Source organism: Pteropus vampyrus, unplaced genomic scaffold, assembly GCF_000151845.1.
Source record: "Pteropus vampyrus isolate Shadow unplaced genomic scaffold, Pvam_2.0 Scaffold106, whole genome shotgun sequence".
Classification (NCBI taxonomy): domain Eukaryota; kingdom Metazoa; phylum Chordata; class Mammalia; order Chiroptera; family Pteropodidae; genus Pteropus; species Pteropus vampyrus.
Genome location: NW_011888887.1, coordinates 23,362 through 29,439, shown reverse-complemented (window position 1 = coordinate 29,439; position 6,078 = coordinate 23,362). Strand labels below are relative to the sequence as shown.

At 33.1% G+C, this 6,078-nt stretch overlaps 1 pseudogene; it reads right to left on the bottom strand.

Moving 5' to 3' along the window:
* Positions 1-392: 392 nt before the first annotated feature.
* Positions 393-5,811, bottom strand: LOC111743040 (annotated as a pseudogene).
* Between the last annotated feature and the right edge of the window lie 267 nt (positions 5,812-6,078).

Below are 6,078 nucleotides of genomic sequence, written 5' to 3'. Positions count from 1 at the left end.
TAGTATCATACAGAATTGTTTAATTTTTCTAAAAATCCCCTGTGTTTCATCCATTCAAACCTCTCCCCACCTCCACCCCCCTTGCTATCACTGATATTGTTGCCATCTACATAGTTTTGTTTTTCCACTCATGTCTTTTAATGACTTGATAGAGCAGTTGTTTTATAGCTAAAAATTATTCCATTATTTGGATGTACTATGGTTTGTTTATCCATTCACCTATTAGAGGACATTTTGACTTCTTCCTTTTTTTTTGGCAAATTGTGACTAAAACTGATGAAGGCATACTTTGGAGATGTTCTACGCTAAGTTTCAGACTACAATAAAGCTAATGTCACAATAAAGCAAGTCACACTAATTTTTTGGTTTTCTATTGCTTATAAAAGTTATGTTTACACTATACAGTTGTATGTGATAGGTATGTCTAGAAGGACAATATTCATACCTTTATTGCTAAAAATACTTTCATCGAAGGCTTCAGTGAGTCATAATCTTTTTGCTGGTGAAAAGTCTTGCCTCAATATTGATGGCTGCTGACTGATCAGAGTGGTGGACGCTGATGGTTGGGGTGGCTATGGCAATTTCTTAAAATGTTAAAATAAGATAACAATGAAGTTTGTCACATCGATTGGCTCTTTCTTTCATAAATGATTACTCTGTAGCACACAATGCTGTTTGAAAGCATTTCATCCATAATAGAACTTCATTTAAAATTGGAGTTGATCCTCTCAAAAACCTGTTGCTGATTTAGCAACTAAATTTATATAATATTGTAAACTCGTTGTTATCATCTTAACAGTTTTTCACAGCGTCTTCATCAGGAGTATATTCCATTTCAAGAAATCACTTTCTTTGTTCATCCATTAGAAGCAACTCCTTATTCACTAAAGCTTGTCATGAGATTACAGCAATTTAGTCACATCTTCAGGCTCCACTTCTAATTCTAGTTCTTTTGCTATTTCCATCACATCTGCAGTTACTTCTTCCACTGAAGTCTTGAACCCTTCAAAGTCATTTATGAGGGTTGGAATAAACGTCTTCCAATCCCCTGTTAATGTTGATATTTTGACCTCTTCTCATGAATCACAAATGTTCTCAATGGCATTTAGAATGTGAATCCATTCCAGACATTTTTCAGTTTCCTATCTATGTGATCTCTAGCCTTACAAAATGTACATCTTAAATAATACGACTTAAAAGTCAAAATTATCCTTGATAAATGGGCTGCAAAATAGATATTGTGTAAGCAGATATTGACACAACATTAATCTCTTTACATATCTCCATAAGAGCACTATGCACTCCATAAGAGACCAGATGCACTATCAGTGAGCAGCAATATTCTGAAAGGAATCTTTTTTTTTTTTTTTTCCCTGAACAGTAAGTCTCAACAATAGTCTTAAAATATTCAGCAAACCATGTTATAAACAGATGAGCTGTCATCCAGGCTTGGTTGTTCTACTTACGGAACACAGGCAGAGAAGGTTTAGCATAACTCTCAAGGGCCCTAGGATTTTTGGAATGATAAATGAACATTGGCTTGAATTCATAGTCCCCAGCTGCATTAACACCTAATAAGAGAGTCTGCCTGTCCTTTGAAGCTTTGAAGCCAGGTTTTGACCTCTGCTCTCTAGCTATGAAAGTCCCAGATGGCATCTTCTTCCAATATAAGGTTGTTTTATCTATATTGAAAATCTGATTTTAGTGTAGCCACCTTCATTAATTATCTTAGCTAAGTCTTCTGGATAACTTGCAGCTTCTACATTAGCACTTGCTGCTTTACTTTGCACTTTTATGCTATACAGACGGTTTCTCTCCTTAAACCTCATGAACTAAGCTCTGTTAGCTTCAGAACTTCCTCACCTCTCTCAGCCTTCACATAATTAAAGAGAATTAGAGCCTTGCTCTAAAATAGGCTTTGGCTTAAGGGAATGTTGTGGATGGTTAGATGTTCTATCCAGACCACTAAAACTTTCTCTATATTGACAATGAGGTGGTTTCGCTTTCTTATCATTGTGTGTTTATTGGAGTAGCACTTTTAATTTCCTTGAAGATTTTTGTTTTGCATTCACAACTTGACTAACTATTTAGTGTAAGAGGCCTAGGTTTCGGCCTGTCTCAGTTTTTGACATGCCTTACTAAGCGTAATCATTTCTAGCTTTTGATTTCTTTCTCTGGTGTTATGATATACATATTCTACTTCTTTTAACTTATCTGATTCTTATAATTAAAGTGGGTTTCTTCTAGATAGCATAGAGTTGGGTCCTGTCTATAGTGCTTCAACAAAAAAAAAGGTTTCAGAACAAGGGAATTTATCAGAAATAAAGAGATATTACATACTGAGATTCAAAAAATGGGTCAAACTGAAAGGAGAAATAGAAAAATCTACTATTATTGTTGGAATTGTCTATATCCCTCTTTTAGGCTATCTTGTTTCTTTTCTTTCTCTTGATGTAAGTCTTCCTCAAAGAGTATCAACATCTACTTTCTTATATTGAAGCTTTTTTGATGTGGTTTTCAGTTGTTCGATAGAGGAAGCATTTTATAATCTTATGTTTAAATCTCAAGTCCTTTAGTGGGCCTCTTTCCAGGTTGAGTCCATCACAAGTGTTAGTCCAGTGGCAAATTTTTTTTCTCTCTTCCTTAAGTGAGGTAGGAAGCTAAAGCATGCTGGCATGAAAGGAATGCCCTGCTCTGATTGGGCTAAGATTCTAGTAAAGTCTCCCCTAGAGGTATAGAGAACACTATAGGTATATTTCACAATTACAATTCCTTTCCCTTTGCCAGGATCATGAGAGGATCATTCTTGGAATGTCACTGTGAGAACTTGGTTGGGTTCCTAGAATTAAAATCATTGCAAATGTGAGACCCATTTCCCAGACTTTGGAATCCATTTTCTCACTCTCCATTGCATTCATACTCAGCCTCCAGCATTTCATAAAAGTTACCATCTACGTGTTACCACGAATTCAAAGCTCTTGGACTTTCTTTGCCATATAAACTGATCTCAGCTGTGACTCTGTATAAAACTAACTCTCCAGGTTTAGGGGAGTGACCATTTATCCTGCAATCTTAGTTCTCTAGTTTCAGGAAAACTCATTTATTTTCAGTCTGTTCAATTTTTTGTCTTCATAAGAATAATAATGACAGCTTCTAAGCTCTTTATACGTTGGGGCCAAAACCGGAAATTAACACTATTCATTTTGTTGCTTAAATTGTTCTAATTTTGAACATTAATAAATCTTTCAGATTGACCTCCATTTTCTTTGGACATGACATCATCATCATTGTTTTTGTTATTGTTGTTATTATTGTTGTTGTTGTTGTTGTTGTCATTGTTAATTACCATTTCCTTAATTTCTGTCGGTACAAGATGCTTTAGTTTCATCTTGTAAATACAAATGCCCCTGCATTTTTTTTCAAGGAATCTTGGTTCAGTTTTTTGGAGAATATTTAGAAACCAAAACATGGTCCTTGGATATGCTTCTTGCTACTGCAGTTCTAGAACTTTTCAACTATACTTCCATACAATATCCACTACACTACATTTATTTTTTTCTGTAAACATTACCTATGCTTTGTGAGTATAAGAAGAGTACAAAAAACAAGAACAATGTTAATTAAAATTTTGTATCGCCCTACTACCTGTGAACCTAAATCAGAATATCTAAGGGTATGATAGAAGAATATTTAATTTTCAAATACTCTATAAGTTGTTCCTGTATTCTCTAAAGTTAGAAAACTACTGTCCTAAAATACTCAATCATCACTATACTAATAGAGAGAAGGAGAATATTACACACTTTTAATTTTTCTTTATTATAGGAGCGATATGTATGAAGTAGAAATATAAGCTTAAGGGATCTGAGAAAATAGTCACTATATTTAGCATAGCAATTTTGGGAAAGTAATAAAGTTAACAAACATGACTCAGTATAGAAGTGCTATACTGTACAGCTATATATCACCCCAACCACACTTTTCAAGATGAAAGCACTTTTTTCCCTACTTTCCAGGAGTGTTGGTTGCTGACATCTGATTACCTCAATGTTAATTGTCTTGACTGAAAAAAGCTACCTATAGCTAAATGGAGGTCACGTGCCCATTTTCAGGAGTAATCCATATCCAGTGATTCGTCAATATGGGGCAGTGAAGATCCAGCGCCCTTTTCTCAACTGGGGATAATTCTGAAGAGCCACTTGTAGGGTAGCCTAGGACGCTGTTCGTATGTAGTTTAAAGTCTTCATCTGTTTGTAGTTTAAAGTCTTCATCTGCCTAGTTCGGCTTCTCTCACACCCAACTGGTGGTATTTTTGAGCACTTCTCTAAAAATCTCCTGCACCTAAATCTCAGAACCCCAGAGTCTTCTTCCAAGGAACCCAGCCTGTGACAATGTTAGGTCCTCATAATGTATTTTGTGATGAAACAACGGAAGAATAATAAAATAAATGAAAAGTTTTATTGTACATTTGGATTTGGCTGGAATATATGCTTATTATTTTAATTTATTACTACCAGTAATACCTTGAAGTTAGTTTATGAAATAGACATCCATCCTAATTATACTGCCATTTAAATTCCATCTACTTTGAACTTTGATTCTAGTCAGCTGTTGATTAAAGAACTTTCAAATAAATAAAAAAATAAGTAATACTTTCAATATTTAAAAGGTACTTTTAAATAAATCTAAAATTAATTTTCTTGACTAAAAAGTAAATCAATAATCTAAAGTTTATAAAAAGGACTACAAAAAGTTTAACGACCTAAAGATTGCCAGAGCTACTTTAATTTTATATGCCATAGGGTAGAAAAAAGAAGAAGATAGTAATTCTTTTAATTGGGTTTTCCTTTATATATTCTCATAATAACAAATATAGATGGTTAGAAAAGAGAAGAAGGATGGTAAAATAATTAAATTTCTGAAATATTACTGCTGTTAATGTTTTTGTATATTTCTTTTGTCTTTTGCTTTGTTTGAGTTATGATTATTTGGCAGATATAAATTTTCACCCATTTATCTTTAATTGTCTAATATTTTATATATTATCAATCTATCATGAACATTGTTTATGTAAGTAAAAATTATTCTCAAATAATATTTTAATTAATGTGTAATAGTCTATTGAATGGATACTCCATGGTTTATTTCTATAGCATTATTTTTATGTTGTTTTGAATATTCCCTATTACATAAGTACTACTATAGTATTTATTTTTGTTCATGATGCTTTCATACATAGCATTGATAAAATCTGGTTATATTGTCTACGAAATGAAATTATAAGTGAAATGGTATACTGCTATTTTTTGATCTCAAAATGTATTATAAAAGTTTTATCCAATATATTTTTAAATCATTTAAAGTGCTACCTAAAATCGATGATACCCATTTCATCATGTTCTTGCCAGCATTATATATTCAATATAGGCTAATTTTAATAATGAAAGTTGAAGTTGATGGACAGTCAGTGAATGAACTTAAATGTTAAAGTTGTTTAATCTGAATTGCCTTCTGAAATAGAAGTTTGTTATACAAAATAGATTAGAGAAGGCAAAATAGGAAACTTGAAAAATGTTAGAAGGTAGATAAAAGTGATGGTCTGTCTAGGTCGGTAGCAAAAAAAATGGAAATATATAGGCAAATTCTAGATTTATTTAGAGAAAGAATTGACAATTTGAGTTGATGAAATTAGAATGGAATTATGAGGAAACAATAGACTTAAAACTTACTTTCAGAAAGCAAGCCAGAATCTGATAGTAAGTTCTGAATCTGTTGTGTCCTCACAATTTCATTTTTTGCACACATACACATACTCCAAATCTAAACGAATTGTGAGTGTAATATTTATTGTTGAGAGTAAGTGTCTGTGTGTGAGATTTGCATGTGTGTATATGTGAGTGAGCGTGTATGTCGATAAGTGTATATGTGCATCTCTTGAGTGTGCAGGTATGTGTGTGTGTGTATATATATATATTTATAGGTGCGTATATATATTTATATGTGTGGCGGGGGAATGCTCGCATGATTGTTTAGGTGAGAAAATACAAGTGTATAAGTGAGTGCATGTGTGTGGGTATA